This window comes from Myotis nattereri, assembly GCF_964212035.1.
Source record: "Myotis nattereri genome assembly, chromosome: 11".
Classification (NCBI taxonomy): Eukaryota; Metazoa; Chordata; class Mammalia; order Chiroptera; family Vespertilionidae; genus Myotis; species Myotis nattereri.
The window spans coordinates 32,061,693-32,085,345 of record NC_138086.1 but is presented as its reverse complement, the minus strand read 5'-3'; the positions used below and the strand labels follow the sequence as shown (position 1 = coordinate 32,085,345).

The 23,653-nt window shown below is 40.8% G+C and overlaps 1 gene segment (V, D, J or C); it reads right to left on the bottom strand.

Annotated features, from left to right (window-relative positions):
- The window catches only part of LOC308527358 (T cell receptor beta variable 27-like), a 29,581-nt gene that overhangs the window by 5,542 nt on the left and 386 nt on the right, over positions 1–23,653 (bottom strand).

Sequence of the window (23,653 nt, the reverse complement as noted above, 5' to 3'; positions counted from 1 at the left end):
TGTCTTTATCTGGTGTTGGGATTAGGGTAATGCTGGATTCATAGAAAGAGCTTGGAAGTGTGCCTTCCTCTTGAATTTTTTTGGAATAGTCTGAGAAGGATAGGTTTTAGTTCTTTGAACGTTTGGTAAAACTCCCCTGTGAAGCTACCCCATTCAGAGCTTCTGTTTGCTGGAGGGGCTTTTTTGTTTTTGTTTTTGTTTTTTTAAAGGTGGGTTTGCATATTTATTTATTTGTTATTTTTGTTAATCCTCCCCCAAGGAAATTTTTTCATTGATTTTTTTTAGAAAGAGTGGAAGGGAGGGGGAGAGACAGAGAAAGAGAAACATGGATGTGAGAGAAAGAGAAACATCGATGTGAAACTCCTGTTCATTGATTGTCTCCCACATGTGCCCTGACCAGGGCCAGAGATCCAGCCTGCAACTGAGGTATATGCCCTTGGCTGGAATTGAACTTGGGACCTTTCAATCCACAGGCTGATGCTCTATCCACTGAGCCAAACCAGCCAGGGCTTGCTGGAAGTTTTTTGATTACTGTTTCAATTTCATCAGTAGTTAGATTGAGTTTTGGAAGCTTATATTTTCCTAGAAATATGTCCATTTCATCAAGGTTTTCCAGTTTGTTGAAGTAGAGTTGTTTATAGTATTTTTATACAATTCTTCGTATGTCTGTGGGGTCGGTTGTTACTTCACCTTTTTCATTTCTGATTTTATTTACTTGGGTCCTCTCTCTTTGTTCCTTGGTGAACCTGGCTAGAGGTTCATCAATCTTGTTTAGCCTTTCGAAGAATTAGCTCTTGGTTTTATTGATCTTTTGTGTTGGTTTTTTTGGTTTTTGTGTTGTTTATTTCTACTCTGATCTTTATTATTTCATTCCTTCTGCTTACTCTGGGCTTTTCTTGTTTTCTTGTTGTTCTTTTTCTAATTCCTTAAGTTACAGGGTTAGATAATTTATTACTTTTTTTTTTCAGGTATGCCTGTAGAGCTATGAACTTCCCCCTCAGGACTGCTTTCACGGTGTCCCAGAGATTTTGGATTGTTGTGTTGTCATTGTCATTTGTTTTCCGGATGCTTTTTATTTATTTTTTATCTCTTTGGTAACCCAATCATTGTTTAATAGCATGCTATTTAGCCTCCAAGTGTTTGCTTTTTTTCATTGTTTTTATTGTAGATGATTTCTAATTTGATGCCATTGTGATCTGAGAAGATGCTTGGTACGATTTCTATCTTCTTGAATCTGAAGAGACTTTGCCTGTTCTTAATATATGGTCTATCTTTTAAAATGTCCTGTGTGGACTTGAGAAGAATATATAGTCTCACAATGTTCATTTTTATCAAACTTCCTCTTTCATCATTATCTGAAATATAATATTTGTATTAAGGGATCTCTTAGCACCCTCTAGTGGAATAATACTATGGTAGGCAGAATATGGGCCCCTTAGAAGTATTGAAGTCCTAATCCCCACAACCTGAGGCTGTTTAGATTGCCAGAGGAAATTAAGGTTGTGGATGTAGTTAAGGTTGTTAATCAGCTGACCTTGAGCTAGGGAGAGTATCCTGGATTATCCAGTTGTGCCCAATCTAATCACATGGGTCCCTAAAAGTGAAGAACCCTTCCCAGTTGTGTTTAGAGGAGACATGAGCATGGAAGAAGGGTTGGAGATGGCACATTGCTCATGAGGGCAAGGTCACTGCACTCTTTGGGTTTGCCATTTTAGTGCAGAGAATATAGCTGCATTGATAAACTGCTGGTGCAGAGGAACTAAGCTCTCTGGTGTCCTGATTTTCTTGGCCTTTCTTCTCTGTTGGTGTGGCAGACAGAATTCTAAGAAGGTCCCCAATGATCCTTGCCCATGTATAATCCCCTCTTTTTTTGAGTATAGGTGGAACCTATGAATATGACATCACTCCTGGGATTATGTTATATTTTTTGGCAAAGAGTAATTGTCCAGGTAGGTCTATTCTAATCTCATGAGCCCTTTAACAGCACAACTTCTCCAGCTGGTAGCAGAAGGGGAGGCCAGAGAGCTCTTTGAAGCACAAGCTTTTAATGAGCATTTCTGGCTTTGAAGATGGAGGGGGCTGGAAAGAGACTGCAAGGAACTAAGGGAAACGCCCAGTGATAGCCAAGGAAACAGGGTCTTAAGTCCTACCACCACAAAGAACTGAAGTCTGCCAATAATGGGAATGAGCTAGGACAAGGGACTGGGCTTTAGAAGAGAAAGCAGTCACATGAGACCCTGAGCAGAGAACCCCGCCCCCCTTCCCCTCCATCCTATACTTTGCACATGCAGGACTGTGAGGTAATCAGTTGGTGTTGTTTTAATCCCACTAATTGTTTTCCTCCCTCTGGATAATCCTGAGCCCACATACTGTCTGCAAATCTTTCACTCCCCTCTGCCTTCTGCATCCTCTAGTTCTTACTCCAGCCTCCCCATCTGAGGAAGTCCCACCACAATACCTGTTTTCCTGTACAATAGGGATCAGTCATTGAGAGATTCCATTGAAGAATCTCTGAAGATCTTTTCAAAATAAGGGTTATTTTTTCTTTATTTGATAAGAATTCAATTCAATCAAAATTTTTCCACATCTGTAACTGGGAACTGAAGTTTGCCTTAGAAAATATTCAATTTGGATTAAGGCTCTCTAGCTTAGAGAAATATCAAGCAGGGGCAGATGCTTTGATTCCAATAGGAAACGTCTTAGAGGGGATAAGAATCAGCAAAGATAAGTAAGGAAGGTTAAGTCACAGCAGGACTTTAGTGCAATCTTGTGTAGGATCTTGGGGTCAAAAATCTTGAGGGCAGTGTTCCCTCCCTCCTTGCTTCGCCTCTATTTTGTGCAGAGAGGATGTGGCCTTGCAGCGCTGTGAGTCACTACTGGCACAGAAGTACACAGATGTCTGGTTAGTGCTGGCAGACTTCAGGGTCAGGGGGAAGTATTTCAATTCACTTCGAGAGACATGGTACCCCTCAGGGACATCTCCTGTTGCAATGGTTCTGATACCATTTGAGTAGTAGATCAGCTGAAGTCCATATCCCGGGTCTTGGCGATACCAGTACATTGAAATATGATTCATATTCTGTGAGCACTCTAGAGTTAATTCCTTTTTTGTCCCCAAGATCCTATGTCTGGGGGACTGTGTGACTACAGCATCCTGGTGGCCTGTGGAAAAACAAAGGATGATCAAATAAAGATAGACCCTGGAGAATGGACACAGATGTTGGAACCCTGAAGGAACATTTTGTTGTTGAAGCCTGGGAAGCCAGTGACAGGGTCCCTCACCTGTGCCCAGGGCTCACCTACTCCGATGAGACAAATGACAACACAGCAAAAGAATCTGTTGCTCATGGCAGCGTCAGATGAAATGCCGCCTGGGACTGTGAGGAGTTTAGTCTCTGACACCAACACTTGTCATCTACCCCTGGCCAGGGACCACACACCCCTCCCTCACTGCTTCAGAAGAGAAGTGAAATCCTCTCAGACTTAACAGAATGTGGTGGTTTCATCTATTGAGGCCACGTGATTGTTTGTGTTGTTTGTTTTCTTGAAGAATTAGCATGGCTGTTTTTTGCCTCTATCAATTTTCTTTAAAAAATATATATATATTTATTGATTTCAGAGAGGAATGGAAAGGGAGAGAGATAGAAACATTATTGATGAGAGAAAAACATCGATTGGCTGTCTCCTGCATGCCCACTACTGTGGATTGAGCCTGCAACTGGGCATATGCTCTGATTGGGAATCAAACCAGTCACTTCTGGGTTCCTGGGTGGACACTCAGCCGCTGAGCCACAGGTGGCTGGGCCTCTCCTCTGTGAATTTTCTAATTTCCCTTATATGATTTATCTTTTTTGATATGGTGGGTTTGCATCTTTTGCAGTTTTTATGAGACTGTTATGGTAAATTGAGTAGTGTTTATGGACACTGCGTGTTTTATCTGAACACTTGGAACTCTTTCCATTTTATCTCTTTACCCAACTTCAAATTCCCCTCTAAAAGTACTCCCGTCTCTTTAGCCAGCCGAATATCATTCATTTCCATGAGTGCCACACAATCTCTGCAATTGTCCATTTCTCTTGGGAGGTGATTCTTAAGAGAGTGAAGCAGAATGGAGAAACCAAATACATAGAAATGTAGGGGAGTCTGGTAAGTGCCTAGAATGTGTGCAGAGATGGTTTGGATCTGTCTGAGCAGAGGTTCCACCAGCTAGAACTGGGTATGGACAAATGCTGAGGCACGGAGTTGTAGCAGCTGTTTCCATTCAAGTGATCTACTAACTGCTTTGAAAAATGCTGGCTTTGGGGGGAAAAAAAGTATTTTATGGAAATTGGGAGATGTTAGTCACCACAGATGAACTGAAATTCAAATGTCATTGATATGGCTTTTTACTATTTAACATTATTTCTAGGCAGATTTTTTTTTTAATCCTCAGGGATGTGGCTGTGAATTGTCATAGATCAACTGCTAGCATGGAAATGCAAAGGTGTCTCCAGGACCAGGGAGAAACCCTCCTCCTTCTGCTGGGAGACTCTACCCTCATCAGGGAATGTTTTGCAGTAGAGCCAGTGAGCAGTGGGTCAGCTATAGTCCCAACCTTGTACGTAGTCACAGCAGATATTCTGTCATAAGTCCTAATGACATTTTTTTAAAAAGCCTTTCCCTTTCTACTTCTCTATGTCTCTAGGTTCTGGATAGCTCTGGCATCCAGGTGACCTGTTGGGGAGAAGGGTGTGGAAGTTACAAGCAGTGTCCACCTGGAAGCCCAATGTTTTGAACATAAAACACACACACACACACACACACACACACACACACACACACACGTCATGATGCTGGGGCCTAGAAACCCAGAGTCTAATTTTTCTTGTGCTGTATGATCTTATCCACTAAGGAGACAAGAAGGCTATTTCTCGGAGGAGCTGATACCCATGGAAGGATGGGAGAAGAAATGGGTCTTCTTCCAGCTCTTGTCAGTCTGGAGGTTTGCCTGTGATGTCACTGTCTCTGCCCACACCCATAGTCCCAACCCTGTACAGCTGGAGTCTTTCCTTCCCTTCACAGAACACCAGACATCACATGACTTTCCTGGGCCATTCATATTGTGAAAAACAATTATTCTTTGGGTTTATGCATGCTATTCCTTTGCATTCTTTCTGAATCAGCCTTAGTTCTTCATGACGTCTGTGACATTCCTTAACAACTACCATTGAAACTAGGGTAGTAGTTAATACAGAAGGCTTTAGAGGGAGACTGTCTGGATTTGAATACTGGTTCTGTTACTTAACTGTCATCTTAGGCAAGTAAATGAACTGTTTTCTGCTCAATTTTACTATCTGTAATTTGTGCCAATAAAAGGATAAACTTAACAGAGCTGCTGTGAGGGTTAAATAAGTTAATATATTAGTGATTATAACAATGCTTAATACATAGCAATCACTCATTAAGGTTTAGCTTTCAAAATGGTTAATTAGTAGTATTGCTACTAATATTATTGCTGCTAACATCATCTTTTATTATTGAGTCTAATTTTTGTGCTGGGAATTATTTTAAGCAATTCACATACATTTTCTCTACTAAATAAAACCCAATGGGAACCAAATATTATTGAGTCCATTTTATAGACTAGGAAATTATCTTTAGAGAGATTAAGTAGCTTGGAAGTATTGGAACATGACCAGATAAGTCTAATTCATATTCTATAGAATCTATAAAAATAAAAGCATAATATGCTAATTAGACTGGACCTCCTTCTGGACAACCTTCCAGATGAAGCCAGGGCTGTGAGGGAAGCCCATGTCCTGGGTGCCAGAGGGAAGATGGTGCCGGCAGCTGGGGGAAGGAGGGCCTGCTCTTGCATCAGGCCTCTAGTATTTATGTAATAGCTAAAACCATGATGAAGAGATTAAGCCAAATGAGGAATCTGACTGGCTTTACTCTCTGGAAGCCTCAAGATATAGGTTTCACCTGTGAGCCCAGCACTCGCCTCTTCTCAGGAGACATAGGCCCCCTAGCTGATGGCTGCACTTTTGTCCTTTGCCTCCCCGAGCTCGAAGGTCTGGTTTCCTGCAGATGGAGACCAGCAACTCCAAGATTCAGTGTATTCACAGAAGAAGCATTGATCTGTGAAGTAGCTTCCCAGTGATCAGAGGAGTCTCCAGAGGTCCAAGTCTGAAGATAGGGGAGTTGTGGAGGGTTTTCTTGCAACCACTGTTTCTGGCTCATGTTGATTTAGTTAAAATTCCATTGGTTTAGAGGTAGAGTACTGAAAGTGATCAGTTCTGGTCCTTCTATTAGTCCAAGCTGTGGGAAGAGGGATTGGGTTTGGGACTTTGAGACAGTGTACATGAAGTAACTAGATGTACACAAGGAAGAAACCATTGACCAGAGATAGCCTGTGGAGAAAGCCAAAAGAACCTTCTGCTTCGCAGCTAGCAAGCTGTCCTGCAGATAGCCAACTGTCAAATAATGTTGCACTTATCTTGAGGGATCCGACGGCACAAGCCTCAACTGGACACTGTAGTTAGATGCAGGGGGGAAGTCAGCCCCGACTGTGGGCTCAGTGTTTCCCAGCTTCGGAGAGAGTGACTTACCCAGGTTAGTTTTCTGCTCAGACTGTTGCTCGACCGCACTGGCCCCTCAGGGCTGAGGAGTCTGGGAAGATTCATGGTGGCTTCTGTAGTTTAGGTTTATGAAGGTGGAACTTTCTCACCTTTGTGACTGCCCTTTGTGTGCAGGCTGTAGGTGCCCATGTGATGCTGTGTGGCTGCTGGCACAGAGGTACTGAGATGTGTGTGAAGGGCTGGTGGACACAAGCCTTAGAGAAAAATGTTCCTTCCTTATTCTGGAGACAGTGGACTCAGAGGGCAGCTCTTCTTTCTCTGTGCGATTAACACCATATGAGTAATGGATCAGTTGTAGTTCCATTCCCAGGTCTTGATGCTATCAGTACATTTTGTTATGGCCCATGGCTTGATAACATTCCAGAGTAGTCGTCTTTCCTGTCCCTGTAACACAGTGTCTTGGGGTCTGGGAGACAGCAGGATCCATGGGGCCTGAAAGAAGGAGACAAACATTGCCAACAGCATCCAGGGTGGCCTTGATGCTGGATCCAGGAGCAAACCCTGATGGGGGAAAATGTTCCTTTCTGATTTCACAGAAATCTGTGTCTTGACTTACTTGCCTGCAGAAGGTAAAGGGCCACATAGCAGAGGAGCCTGAGAGCCATGGGCACAGTTAGGCAAGAAGTTCTGAGGAAGTCACTGTGTGATGGGTCCCTGCTACTTTGCTGGGCCCCACAGACATCCTGTTGCTATAGCTGTGTTGTCTGTATTCCTTTACTCATCAAAGGAATAATATTTTTGTTCACTTCTCATATCCAAAGTAGGCTAGAGACTTTGGTTATTTACCTTAACTCAAGTCTCCACTCTTTCACAAAACATTAAATTGCAACTGTTTTACAAGCTGTGAAGGTGAGGACTGCAGAGCTTTGAGAGACTGTAATAAGGAGGATTTGACCTAGTTAGGAAGCTTGGGAAAGGAAATCTTTGAGGGGCCCTCTGAAGAATGGACTAGAAAGAACTCTGCAAAGATAAGAGAGAACATTCAAAAGAATGGTCCAGTGAACAGAGTGGCTCCATCACACAGGGCACAGGGGAGCATGTTGTGAGGACTAAATGAGGCAACCCATTTAAATAATATGTGTGAAGGGCTTGAAGCAGTAACGGACATTCACTGACTTCTCAGAAAAATGTATTGTGATTATCATGTGGTAATTCCACAACTTTCTCAGTCTTATTTCTCCCTGAATTGGCATTCAGATTTTACCAACCTTCTCTATTTAGGCTCCATTCATCTTTCTTTTGACTGCAACATCAATCATGTCAGAACAGAAAACTCAGATTGGCAGTTCTTTACATGCTTTGGTTATATTAGCTAAACATTTGGGGCACTGCTGCAGTACTAGCCTCTCCTTTGTTCCTCATTTTGTTTCAATAGAAAAATTTTTAGCTTTGATTCTGAGTCTCCAAGATTAACTCCAGGAGTCCATTTCCCCTTCCTCTGCTCCCTTCACCTTAGTTCACATGGATGCACAGTTGACATTCAATAAAATTCTTGCTTATGTCCTGCTAATCTGGGGTTTTGGATTTTGACTGTTATATCTGTGTTATTTGAGGATCACCTCTTCAATCTTTATGTATTTTATATATAGCACCCGTAGCTCCTGCTCACTCTTGCTTTCTCATATGACCTATCAAACCCTGATATAGTCTTATCCCACCAGGGCCTCCTTTACGAGGTAATTATTAAAGGCATTAATGAAAGCTGGTCTTACCCTCATGGGTAGTGTTGAGGAAGAAAAATAAATAAATATAATGTTACTGCCACCTACTGGAAAAAAGAAGAAGAAATAGGTGAATAGATACAAGAGAAATGGGAAGGTTCCTTCTGATGAATTGTAAAAAGTAAAAAACAGGAAGGAGAGAGGCCCTGAGTTATTCTCAGAGTCAGAAGATTGAATTTGAGTGATGAGTTAACGAAAGTCCTCACTATTGGCTGGATGTAAAATTTGTATCACAGCAGAAGTGATTAAAGAAAGGGGGAGGAATGAGGGGAGAGATCTTGAGTTGGGAGTAGATATGTGAGAGGCTCAGGTCCTGCTCAGATAAAGAGGAATTTGAAGGCAGAGTAAACAGTCCACCCCCTTGTCGCCTAGCAGTGGAATAACTCCTGCATGGCCCACTTTCAGGTAGAGCCAGGGAAGTCTCTGGGTCAGCTGCTGAGAATTTCTAAATATCAACAATTAAGGATACAGGAATTATCAAAGACAATTGCTACATATGTCTATACATATTTTTAGCCCAATAAAATACCCTCTCATATTTTTTAGTGTTAGTCTGCCTATGTAAATATGCTTAAGCAAATATATTTTCTTTTTTGTAAAAGGCCTTGTAGGCCCTGGCTGGTGTGGCTCAGCTGGTTGAGTGTCATCCCATGCACCTAGAAGTCACTGGTTGGATTCCAGGTCAGGGTACATGCACAGGTTCAGGTTTGATCCTCATTAAGGGGATGTGCAGGAGGCAGCAGACTGATAATGTTTTTTTTCTCTTTCTCCCTCTCTCTCAAAAGCAATAAAAACATAGTTAAAATATTATAAAATGATTTGTAGTTGGGGTGGGGGTGTGGAGAACTTAAATAAACATGCATCAGAACTCAGAGAGCATATTACTTGGGAGAAAATCCTGAAGAGCTATTTGAACACATATTTGAGTCTATTTTCCTTTCCTCCATCCCTCCCTTCTTTCTATGATGTTAGAGGGACATCACTCTTAAACTAAAAAATATATAGTCTTGGAAGGAGTTCGCTGGCTCCCAGAGGGTGCTCCTTGCAGAGGAGCCAGGGATTTATTCCAATGCCTTGAAAGAAAGAACTTCCAACCTCCTAGCTCTGGCTTCAGGTTGGAGAGCAGGCAATTTTTTTGCAATTCAGTACATCCAGATAATGAGATAAGTCTATCTGCTTCTGCAGGTTCTGACTAATCTCAACAGAGATCCAAGTGTGGGGCAGTAGATGAATGATAACTTTTATAGACCACAGTCTCTATTACTTGAACTTCACCTTCATTTAATGGTCATTAATTTTTTTTAGAATGAAATTACAGGAAACAAGTGAGTCTGTGTGTTCTTAGGATAAAGGCAAGCAGCAACATACCTAAACCATGGTTGAGCTTGGAGGAACTGGGACTGAGTAAGGGCTATCAGGTTACAGGGGCTGTCAGCAGGGACAGAATGAAGTGGGGATGTTACTAATTGGGTGGGGAAGTAAACCATTAAAGATCACATTACATTTGAGACAGTAAAAACAACAACAACCATGCTCTTATTGAAAATCATGATGGTGTTGTTCAATGCTCAGGTTCATTCTCCTGGAAGAACACTGTTAGGCTAGCCTTAGTAGAAGATATAAAGAGTTATAAGGCAGTTACATTTTTAACTTTTTGGGGACCTTCCATACTAGATTGGCTGCACCAAACTGCATTCCCATCAACAGTGCATGAGGGTTCCCTTTTGTCCACATCCTTGCCAATACTTATTGTTTATTGACTTCTTGATGATAGCCATTCTGACTCAGCAATTCTACTTCTGGGCTATATCCAAAGAAACCCAAAATGCTAATTCAAAGGAATATATGCACCCCTATGTTCATGGCAGTGTTATTTATAATAGCTAAGATATGGAAGGAACCCAAGTGCTCATCAATAGACAAGTAGATAATGGAATATTGCTCGGCTACAAAAAGGAATGAAATCTTACCATTTGAAATAGCATGGATGGGTCCTAGAGGGTATTATCTAAGTGAAACAAGTCAGATAAAGATATATGATTTCAATTGTATGTAGAGTCTAAAGAACAAAATAAATAAAACAAAACTGAAACAGACTCATAGATACAGAGAACAGATTGATGTTTGCCAGAGGGGAAGGGAGTTGGGGGACTGGGTGAAAAAGGTGAAGAGATTAATAAGTACAAATTGGTAGTTACAAAATACTCATGAGGATATAAAGTACAGCCTAGGGAATATAGTTAATAATACTAGAGTCCAGATTAATGAAATTCATGCACTGGGGGGATTGTCCCTTAACCCAGCCTGCACCCTCTCCAATCTGGGACCCCTTGGGAGATGTCTGACTGCCGGTTTCGGCCCGATCCCTTGGTATCAGGCCGAAACCGGCAGTCAGACATCCCTCTCACAATCCAGGACTGCTGGCTCCCAACTGCTCGCCTGCCTGCCTGCCTGATTGCCCCTAACTGCTTCTGCTTTCCAGCCTGATCACCCCCTAACCATTCCCCTACCAACCTGATCAACACATAACTGCTCCCCTGCTGGCCTGATCATCCCCATCTGTCCTCCCCTGCCAGCCAGGTTGCCCCTAATTGCCCTCCCCTGACAGCTATCTTGTGGCTGTGGGTGCCTCCATCTTTGAAGGTGTGGCAGTCAATTAGCATATTCCCACCTTATTGGCTGTGGGTGCTTCCATCTTTGCAGCCTGCTGCTAAGTCATTTGGTCATCCCTCACTAACCGCCCTGCTGGCCTGGTCACCCCACGCAGCCTCTTTGGTTGTCCGTTCGGTTGCAGTGGTCACTTAGGCTTTTATATATATAGATTGTAATAGCTATGTATGGGGACAGGTGGGGACAGGAAATATCAGGGGGATCACTTTGTAAAATACATGATTTTCTAACCAATATACTGTATACCCGAAACCAATACAAAATAATATTGAATGTTAACTGTAATGAAAAAAAAAAGTCTTAAAAAAGAGATGAAGAGGGTCAGTAGTCATGAGAGGTGGGTTCCATCTAGCCTGTGGTTTCAGAGTCATCACTTGGATGGGGCATTGACCCAGTGTGCCCCTAAGCTCAGACTGAGGCTCACCCAGCATGAAACTACTCAGAGATCTCAGGATCCCACATCCCACATCTTGGAAGCCTCCTGTGCCCTTCTGAGCAAATAACCCACCCACATGCTTCTCTTTCTGTGTGGAGAGCAGGTGGCCAAGAAACGCTGTGTGAGGCTGCTGGTACAGAAATAAACAGCTGTCTGGTTTGGGCTGGCAGCCTTTAGAAAGAGGGGGAATTTTTCATGCTCCTTTCGAGAGGCACTGTACCCATTGTGGACATCTCCTTTGTAAATTTTTTCACTGTACGAGTAGTAGATCAGCCGTAGCCCTAGTCCTGGGTCTTGTCGATACCAGTACATATAGTCATGATCCTCATTCTGAGAACATTCCAGTGAAATGCTGTTTCCTGTCTCTGCAATCTTATTCCTTGGGGTCTGGAAAACACCAGCATCTATGTACCCTGTGAGGAAACAAAACAGAAACTAGAGACAGAGCCTTAGAAGTGTCTTCTTGCCACAGTCTCAAGGGAGAAGCCTCAGCCAGAATCTGGACATTTAAGGCAGGGACTTCCCACCTGTTTCCCAAGCCCACCTGTTCCAAGGAGACAAAAGGCCACACAGCAGAGGAGCATGGAGTCCATGGCCAGGAGAGGCAGGGTGGAGGCGTTTCTAGCTCTGGGTATTGGGGAAAATAGGGCATGGAAATAAGAAATTGTAAGGATTCAGCCAGTGATGTCATTGCCCCTCCCAACTTTCTAGGCCACAGAGGAAGATACAGCCACACCCCCTACCCCCTACCCCCAAAGTTTAACCTTCTTCCTCCATTATGGCTCAGGCAGGTGGTGTTCCTGTTTACTTATCCCATGTCCTTTCGGCGGAGGCGAAAACTTACTCCACTTCCTTCCCTTCTTGGTTCTCCCCTGCCATCTGTCAGAGAATGGTCTCTCTCTCCCTCTTCCCAGGGCTGCCTATTTCAGTTGTTCAGGGAAGCGTCATTCTCCCAGTTGAATAGGCTATCAAGGAGATTCACAGTCTTTTCAAATAGAAGGAATCTAGTCTCCTTGGAGGGTTGTGACAACTAACATTTCTTTCTGCACTTATTCATTTATTTTTCTAACTCAGATCTAGGTAACCTATGCAATTTGAATATGTTCAGCATAAAGCTTGAAAGGTGTTTCTTTTTTCTCTTTTACTTTTTGGGAGAGGGTCAGCACTACTAACTTTGTTCCAAATTGTCACTGTTTTCTAGTGGCTGCTGTTTTTCTGGTCAATGTTTTCTGGGTGAAGATCATTACTGAAAATATTGGCTCATTACAGAAAGTATTCACTTCAGGTGGGTATGTATTTCCAAGAAATACTTGACATCTTCACTCATATTGTGAGTTAACTAAGAATAGTTGAATAAAGAGGTAATTTTAGCAAACATCAATTATTTCTGATATTAGGAGGAAGTATTCAATATTTTAATGCAAGAAATTATAAATATAGCACTGCTGCAGGATAGTTGAAATCCCGGCTGATGTAATTAAGTGCTCATCCATGGATATAGCATGAGCCCTACCATAGTCAGTCCTGCTTCATAGCACATTACAAAAGATTTTTGCTTTATTTTCCTGTTGATTATGAAAATTTCTAATGTATACAAATTAGATATAATAGCATTATGAGCCCTTCTGTCTCAGCTTTGATAATTACCAACTCTGGCCTCTCTTGTTTATTCTCCATCTACTTCTCTCCCTCCCACATTATTTTGCACTAGAGGCCTAGTGCACAAATTCGTGCATGGGTGGAGTCCCATGCTGGCCCTTGCTGGCCCAGGATCCAGATCCATCCCGCTGACATTCGCACCAGTTGTTGGGAGCCACCTGGCGGCCACTTTTATATTGTTTCTTCCAGGGTCTAGGGAGGGGAAGAAGCCATGATGCCCAAGGCCGACTTCCAGGAGGCCAGTGGCACTGTCAGGATCATGCTGGCAGCACTGGTCTGTCGGTGCTTGGCCCATTCTCTGGAGATTAGACCTGCAGGACTACTGAGGGAGTGAATGGCTGCCGCCAGGCTGGTGGGCTGCCAAGGTGGGTCGGTTAGCTAAGCGACACTCCTGCTGTGGGAGCACACTGACCACCAGGGGGCAGCTCCTGCATTAAGCATTGACCCCCTGGTGGTCAGTGTGCATCATAGCAACCCACCAACTGGTCATTCTGGTCGTTCTGGTCATTCTGGTCACTTGGTTGTAATGGTCACTTGGCTTTTTTATATAGACTGGAGGCCCAGTGCATGAAATTCGTGCATGGGCAGACAGGGGTGGGGGGTGTCTCTCAGCCTGGCCTGCACCCTCTGAAATCCGGGACCCCTTGGAGGATGTCCGACTACCAGACATCCCTCTCACAATCCAGGACCACAGCTCCTAACAGCTCACCTTCGTGCCTGCCTGATTGCCCCTAACCCCTCTACTGCCTGCCTGATCGCCCCTAACTGCCCCCCTGCTGGCCTGGTCGCCCCCTAACTGCTCACCTGCCAGCCTGACCACCCCATAATTGCTTGCTCCCCTGCTGGCCTGATCGCCTCTAACCACCTCTGCCTCAGCCCCCACCACTGTGGATTTGTCCAGAAGGAAGTCGGACAGCTGGAAGATGTCTGGTCAACCTAGACTAATTAGCATATTACCCTTTTATTAGTATAGGTCAGTGGTCGGCAAACTGCGGCTCGCAAGTTGCATGTGGCTCTTTGGCCCCTTGAGTGTGGCTCTTCCACAAAATACCGACTTCTGCGCATGGGCCATGAAGTTTCAATTGCGCTGTACATATGCGCCTGCACGTGGTATTTCATCTGATAGACGAAACAAGTATACAAGATGAGTGTGGATGGGAGAGTTGGAAGGGGTCGACCTCAGCAAACGTACCTCAATCAGATTGAGGACGTTTTTAGCAAAGGCCAGCTTAGGAGTACCCTAATTAAGTTAATAACAATGTTCCTACCTATATAGTTTAAGTTGAAAAAATTTGGCTCTCAAAAGAAATTTCAATCGTTGTACTGTTGATATTTGGCTCTGTTGACTAATGAGTTTGCCGACCACTGTTTATTTAGGAGTACCCAAGTAATATTTTACACCCACTGTATACATTGTATATGACATATACCAGTGCCTCTCTTCTAATCTCTCCTTTTGGGTAGAGTTCTCCATTAATAATACCTATATAAATATAGACTTATTCCAGTAAATTGCTTATCCAAGGTCTTAATTAATACAAACAGGATAATTATAATGAAGATGATCATTTTGCCCCAATGTGCAGTTCTTAAAGTCAACATGCTGCTCTGCTGCCCCCTGCTGGAGACAGTGATTTGAGTGGAAGACAGGTTTGGTAGTTGAATGAATAAAAACTATTATTTTGGGGTCGCATAGGTTGAGAGAACAGACGCAGGTCCAGTGGAGTCCTACAGAAGTTTGTAGGTGCAGGGCAAGGACAGGAGAAGCAGAAGTCGCTCTGGGAGGAGAATCCAGGCCAGAGCAGGGGAGAGAGAGACTATTATCAAAGGAATGGATGGAGGAGACAGGTAATGGGATGGTAATGGAATTGAAAAAGACACTCCAATTTATGGATAACTCAGAGGGTCCTTGGTGCATGAGTCAATATTCTCCCTACTCTGAGATAATTGGACACGTATGGCTCTCAAGTCTGATTTATGAGCCACATTTTCTCTTCTCATTTGTGATTTATTGCTCTGTATAAAAAATACCCTCTGGCAAAAAGCATGCCAGATAAGAAATGACTTTTTACTATTGGTTAGTGCTTCTGTGTCATAAGAAAATTTTGTCCTGTATTATCTCCTATAGGATTTGTAGTTTTCACTTTTACACTTACCTCTAAGGTTCATCTCATGTTGATTTTTATTTACAGTATGAGATACCAGTAAAAGTGATTTCTTTCCATGTGCTTAGCCAGTTGTTCCACCATTATTTGTTGAGAAAATTCCTATCTTAATGCAACTTGCAATCCAGAAACATGATATATCCTTCCATTTTAATGTTTTCTTTAATTTCACTTTGCCCTGGATTGTAATTTTTCATTGAACATCTTTTGCTAAATTTATTCCTCTCATTGATACTATTGTACATGGTATTTTTTCCTGAAAGTTAATGATTCAATTGTTTGCAACTATTATAAAAACACCTGTGGTTTTTTTTTTTCTATTAGCTGTGTATCCTGGAATCTTGTTAAATTCACTAATTATTTCTAATTGTGGCCCATTGATTCCTTAGGGGTTTCTATATAAGCAATTATGTAATTTAAATATAGTGATAATTTTACTTCTTCATTTATAATATTTAGGAGTTTTATTTCACTGGGGTGGCGGGGCTTATCACACTGGTTAAGACTTCCAATATAATGTTGAAGAAAATAATGCAATGTGAGAGAAAACATCAAGCTTTATTCCCAATTATAGGAGGAAAGTATTCAATATTTACCATTAAATAGGGTGTCGGTTGCACAATTTTCATTGCTGCTCTCCATCGGATTGAGAAAATGCTTTTCTATTAGCAGTTTGCTGAGATTGTTTATTTTCAATGTGTATTTGATTTTGTCCAAAGTTTTCTCAGCATCCATTGAGAAGGTTAGATAATTATTCTTCATTGTTCTGCTAATATGATGAAATACATTGATTTTTTAATGCTGACCCATTGTTTGTCCTGCAATAAACCTACTGGTTATGACATAGTATCATTGTATATGTATTCACACATAGACACACGTGTAGATACAGATGCACATTTGAATTTGATTTGTTAATATGTTGGGAAGTATTTTTTTCGCCTATGGTCATACAGAATATTTCTCTGTAATATTTTTTGTCCGATGTTGGCATCAGGATTTTGTCAGGTTCACATAATGAGTTGTGAAGTGTTTCCTTCTCTTTATGGTCTAACAAAATGTTTATTTAAAGCTGGTATATTTTTTTCTCTTAAATTTTTGATAAAATTCACCAGGAAAGGTATTTGGGTTTGTAGTTTTCTCTGAGGGGGTATTTTTTGATTAATAATTCCATTTGCTTCATGTAAGAATTTTTACATTTCTGATTTTATCTTAAATCAGTTGTTTGCAACTAATTTTGTGTCATCTAATTTGTAGAATTTATTGGCAATGCTTATTTTTTATATTCTATCACCATTATGTCTGTTGTATCTATAGAGATAGCTTTTTATCACTGATATATCTTTGCCCTTTTTGGCTTGATTGCTGCAGGTTTATCATTTTCATCAATTAATCAAACTATGATCATTTTTCTTCAAAATCCTTGAACATATTTTTATAATAGCTATATAAAAATCTCATCTGAAATTTTCAACACCTCTATTATTTCAGGGTTGGTTTTTATTGCCAATTTTTCTCTTATTTATACATCATATTTTTCCATTTCTTCCCCTGTCTATACTTTTTCATTACATGATTGAAATTGTGGATGCCACTACATTGTTGAGAATCTAGTTCTGTTTTTATTTTGTCTTTTTGCCTTTATTTAGAGAATGCCAAAATATTTCTCCCTAAAAGGCAGTTAATTTATTGGCAGAACAGCTGGTTCCCTTGGAGGCTTGTTGGGCTTTATTATGTCAGTTCTAGGGTGGCTATGACTCTAAGAGCTCTTTGGTAGTCCTTCTCCTGAAGGTATGACCCCCTCAGGGGTACCAAGTGAGGGCTCTCCGCTCAGGCTAGTCAGAATTCAAATGTACCGTAGTTAGTAGTATAGAATCCCTCTCTCTATTAAATTCTTGGCTTTATTTATTTTTCTAAAATTGTCATCTGCATCTTTATAGTAAACACGGGTGGGGTTCTGGGAGACGGTAGGGGTAGAAGAGAAAGATCAGAATCTCTTTACAAAGCTAGTATACAGGCAACAATGTAGAAACTGGATAATGCTATAAGAAGATGCCTTACGCACTTTTAAGTGGGATTTTAGACTCATACAGCAATTCTGAAGAGCCCTCTGGTGGGATCTCCATACATCAGTAACATATACATATAACATTCCATGTCTCAGCAATTGTGATTCTGGGTATGTATTCCTATAATCATGGGTACTCAAAGCTACCTGTACATTTTTTCAATACTGGCCAGAAACTGGAGGAAAATAGGTGTCTGTTTCTGGAGGGTGAATATGGATACTGTGCATCATTTAGAAGCAATAGACTAAATGTTCCTATAGAAAATAAAGTGTTTCACTCACTTTGAGTTGAGTGGAAAAGCTAAGAGATAGTCGTATGAACAGAAAAGTAAGATTTATATGACTTTGCACACAGACATGGCAAGAAGCACATACTCCAGGAGACCATTCTGCCGTTTCCTTTGGGATTTTAACCCACATTTAGAAAGAACTGGGCTGGTCTTTATCAGGGTGGTGGGATGATGACAACTGAATTTGGGACCTTTGAAGACCATCTTATCCTCATCATGAGGACAGGAGGAAAAGAGAAGGACAGATTACAGGGAGAGAAAACAAGAAGCAGACAAAATAAGAGAAAGAAAAATGAGAGCTGTTGGGCAGCCATCCCAGAGCCTGGCCCAGCTGGTGTTTTTTGTGGAATCATCTGCTCACCACTCCTTGACTGCTGCTCAGCAACCATTAGCCGGCTGTCAAATCCCACTGTGGCTTACGCTAACTCCAGTTAACTTCTGCTACAGCCTAACCACCTCACCTGCTTCCTGAGCTGGGCCCACGATGAGTTTGTGCACTAAGAGGAGCTGAAATTTCAGTGCTGTGGAAGCTGCTGGCACAGAAATACAGTGCCGAGTCTCCTGGCTCAGAGGCCTGAATCTCCAGGCTGCACCCTACGTTTTTGGGGCATTGAACTAAGAATCGCTCCTTGACCAACTCAATTTGATCGAGAACGTTTTCATTCTGAAAAGATATCAAAAACTTAAACTCTTTGTTCTGGGTCTGTTGATACCAGTAAACAACAGGGTGTTCTTTTGGGGGGATGCAATCCATCCTTGCTCTCTGTCCTTTGCCTTTGACCAGATGTCCTGGAGTCTGAGTGACTTGGACATCACTAGAGCCTGTAAGAGAGGGAAACAGAAGCAGTAGACAAAGCCCAGGAGGGACCATGACAAGGGGGTTGCCAACCCATGGTAGGATTGTTCTTTTGTGCTTAGGACTCACCTGCTCTCAGGAGACATAGGGCTACACAGCAGAGCAGCCTTGTGCCCATGGTGGCCTTGAAGTAGCAAACGAATGAGGCTTTTTTATGCCCTATCAGCAGCCTTCCTGTAACGTGATCACTTTGCAGATTCATAACTGTCATGTTACTGCTTCATGTTATTGGGTGAAACCACCTCTTAGTATCGGAAGGAAAGCTTTTATCCTAGCTTGGTAAATATAACCAGTTTATATTTTATTCATTTAAAAATATTCACTTAAAAATGTTTTATATGTATTTTTTTACCAACAAACAATTGATCTATATCTTAGAAACTTAGAAAATAAAGATAAAATAAAACACCATATATCACTGGCAAAGATGATCACAGCATCCCAAGACATTCTTTCCAGATCTCTCCTTCTCTCTCCTTCTTTCTCTCAATCTCTAGATAGATGATAGATAGATAGATAGATAGATAGATAGATAGATAGATAGATAAAAACTATATCATTAGCAGTTTTCTGAAATGCCTTTTATCACTGATTTGAACATTAGCCTCTAATTCAGAACTGAGCATTGTTTCTGACAATCATATACCTAACTAGAGGCCCAGTGCACGAAATTCGTGCATGGGTGGGGTCCCTAGCAGCTGTCAGCTGCCAGCCAGGGCCTCCTTTCCCTTGGCTGCCTGCTGCCACTGCCAGCCAGGGTGGGGCTGGCCAGGGAGAGGGTCCATGGGTGGTTGGCCAGCTGATGCCACCCCCTGGTTGAACTCCCAGTCGAGGGAACAATTTGTATATTAGGCTTTTGTTATATAGGATTATCTTTTAATATAATATAGATCCTTGCTGTTATTGTTGCTTTTATGATTCTGAGACTAGCCACTGCTTTTCAAAATATTTTACCTTTTTGATATTTTAAGTGTATGTTTGCTTGTTTCTTTATTAGTGTTTATTTTAGACAACCTCTCTTTTTCTTTCCTGATTTTTTTTATCACCCTCTATTTTAAATCACACACTTCTATATTCGTGACTTATTTTTCCTTACTTTCTTCTTCCTTCATCCCATCCTCATTCCAGGTAAGTAATGTTAACAGCTTAAAGTGCATCCTCCCATTAATTTTTCCTTAGTCATTCTGTTTGTTCAATGAGGTTTTTTTCTCCATTTAAAATATTGATATTGAGTTATACATAAGAATTTGATAACATACCAGCACAATGAGCACTGGAACAAATAACTCCATTTAGGAAATAATATCTTGCCAGAGTCTTTGAAATCTCTTGTTTCCTTTCCCAGATCCATGGCCCTCAACAGAGTTAGACTTCTCTAACTCTATTGTTTGTTTTTCTTTCTTTGCTTCTAATTTATATTTTAATACAAAAGTACACAACTAAGCAAAATGGTGTTTAATTTTGCTTGCTTTAAACTTTATACAAATGGGAAATGCTGTACATGCCTTCTACAATGTAGTCTATCACTCAAAATTTAAAAATTCAGTGTGTATAAAATTTATATCAAAATATTGATGTGTATAATTTTAGTTCATTCATTTTCACTACTGTATAATATCTTCATAGTATATCATCACTTGTTTGTCCATTCTTCTTTAGTGTACATTTGAGTATTTCATAGGTTTTTGCTATTACAAAGTAGTGTTATACTGAATATTTTTGTATATGTACCTTGGTTTTACATATAAGAATTTCTCAAGGGTGGAAACCTGTATATGAGTACACACACCTTTCTTTTTACAGCTTTATTAAGGTGTAATTGGTATAAAAATTATACATATTTAATGTATAAAATTTGATGACTTTGGGGATATGCCTATACCCGTGATACCATCACCACAATCAAGGTAATAAACATATCAATCACCTCCAAAAAGTGTATACATCTTGAACTTTACTATAGAATAACAAATCATTTTGCAAAGTAGATCTACCAATTTACCCTCTGTCCAGTGATTCAAGAGAGTCCTTGATGCGTTGCCTTGCCAAATAGTACACTTTTTCCACTTTGGCCATTCTTGTGATACATTGCATTGAAGTGTTTATTTGCATTTCCTTGATTAATTAAATGTAACAATGTTTTTATTTATAATGGCCTATTAAATTTTCTCTTTTGTTGGTGGTTGTTGAAATTTCTACTTATTTTTCTGGAGTTAATTTTTTTCTCATTAATTTGTAGAGAAATTAATTTGTATGTATTCTTGCAAGGATATTTTTCCACTGATTTTTAGAGAGAGTGGGAGGAATGAAGGATAGAAAGAGACTAACATTAATAAGAGAAAGATGCATTGATTGGTTACTTCCTGCATGGGGACTGAGCCTGCAACTGAGGTAAGTGCCCTTGACTGGAATCGAACCCAGGACCCTTCAGTCCTTGGGCCAATGCTCTATCCACTGAGCCAAACTTGCCAGGGCTGTAGGTGTTCTTTATTAATTGTCTATACTAGCTTTTTTGGTATATAAATATAGATATGGATATAAATATATAATCACATCTTAATACATAGCTAATCTTTCCATTCTTACATGGTTAACACTGATGAATGAAATACATAACTAGATTTTGATGTAATCATTTTTATTAATCAGTTTTTTACTGATTGAGAATATTAAGAAATCCTTCTCTTCTTTGGCACTTTAAAGGTATACTCCTAAAGTATATTCATAGAGCTTTGTTGCTTCTTCTTTTTTTTTTAATATATTTTTTATTGCTTTTTTACAGAGAGGAAGGAAGAGAGGTAGAGAGCCAGAAACATCAATGAGAGAGAAACATTGATCAGCTGCCTCCTGCACATCTCCCACTGGGGAAGTGCCCGCAACCCAGGCACATGCCCCTGACCGGAATCGAACCCGGGACCCCTCAGTCCGCAGGCCGACGCTCTATCCACTGAGCCAAACCGGTTTCGGCTGTTGCTTCTTATATTTATGTTTCTAATATAGCTGGAATTAATTTTGAATATGTTGTGGGATATTTTATTTTTCTTCATATAGATATCTAATTTTCCCATCAACACTTGTTGAAAATTTTTCTTTGACTTCTGCAGTACCACTTCTCTCTGTATGTATACATACATTTTCCCCCCAGTGGATCAATTTATATAGCACTGTCCCTATGCTACACTACCTTTATTATTGTGGTTTTATAGTAATTCTTGACATTTGTTAGATCCTCCTATTTGGTTCTTGGCCCTTTGCAGCATAAAATAAATTTTAGATTTAGCTTATCAAGTTCTATCAAAAACCTGTTGGGATTTTAATTAAATTATATTAAATGTATAAATCAATTTGAAAAAATGGACATTTTAGAAACATTGAGTCTGCCCAATTTGTAAAGATGGAATCTCCTTTCACTTATCGAAGCCTTTCTTATGACTGTCAATAAAGCCTTATATATCTATGTGTTTACTGCAATGCCAAAGGTCTTATTCACCAGACTCAAGTAACATCTGACCTTTCCTCTACTTCTCCCTCTTACCCAGGAAGTGTTTGTGGTTTTTCCTGCTAGGGATACCCTTTTTTTCTCATTTTCTTAGAAATATCAACATTAGACAAGCCAAAATTCTTTCTCTCAGCTCCCTCTTTTGTTTTCTATACTTCGATTGCTCCTCACTCAACCAGACTTAACAGTCCATTTCTGTGTCCTTTTACCTCCATAAAGACCTAGAATACCACAGTCTATATTCCAAGGATTTTATCTCTATTATCTAAGCCTATATTTTCGGTGGAATTTTCTGGCCCCATAGTTTAATGTTTTCTATGCCGAGTTCTATAGAATCTATATCTCCAGTTCAGCTCTATTGCATCTCAATTTCACATCCATACATACAACTGTTTACTTCAAATTTTCACATGGTTGTTACATAGATAGTTTAAATTCTATTGTCCCAAATGCAAATTGGGACTGCTAACAAGATTCCATATTATTTGAACTTGTGTCCTTTGTAAGGAACCAAAGTCATAGAGACATGCCCTAGCCAGTTTGGCTCAGTAGCTAGAGCGTCGGCCTGTGGACCAAAGGGTCCCGGATTTGATTCTGGTCAAGGGCACGTACCTTGATTGCAGTATCCTCCCCAGCCTGGGCCCTGGTCAGGGAGCATGCAGGAGGCAACCAATTGATGTATTTCTCTCACATCGATATTTCTCTCTGTCTTTACTTCTCTCTCCCACTCTCTAAGAAATCAATAAATAGATATCTCAAGTGAGGATTTTTTAAAAAAAGGATTCAAAGTCATAGAGACACAACTGAAAAATTATACTGACCATGTGTCTGCTGATGACAAATATTGTTCTCAAGCCTCTGCTTTATCTCTTGACCAACAGCTTATAATAAAAACAGAAACTCAACTTACTCAGGAACTCCATTCTGTCTAGTCTTTCAAATTAGTTTAGTTGGATTTAATTCATACCAGTTGTTATTAGTTAATTTCCCCCCAAAGTGTCACTCTCTTTAATATGCCTTTGCAGAAGTTGTTCTTTGTCCAGAATTCTCTACCCACAATCAAGTCCATCTGGTGGAGCTCAAATGTAACCCTCTCTTAGCTTTCTCTAATCCAACCAGACAGACTTGGCATGCCTTCCCGGAGCACTGAAAGAACTCACTATAATGTTATATTACATTATGTTGTTATATTATGATATGACACAACATTATAGTGACTTATATTATAGTTTATTCTACTATAATTGCTGTCTTCCTAGACTGTTAGCTCCTTGGAGACAAGATCTGTTTTTCTATTTCATTTTGTATCCTTCATATTTGAAAATGTGGCAGGGCATAGTAAAATCTCAAGAAAAGGCATAGATAAATGTAAAAGGGGTTATTAAAGGACTGGAAGCACAAAGACTAAAGTGTGCCCTCAGGGTCTGTTCTCCTGAGTGCTTGGCTAAGAATTCTGAGAGTTTAGGGAAGGATACTTAACAGAGGGACATATTTAAAAAATTGAAACAGAGGCTGTAGTGGGGGCTGCAGGCTGCAGCAGGTTTGTGCACAGTCGGCCAGTGGCTGTGCCCCACTGTGGTGCGCTACCAGAGCACAAGTACACCGCCGTTTGGTTGGTGTGGGCCAACCTCACAGTGAGAGGAAACAGCCCCTTCTGCTCTCGAGAGAC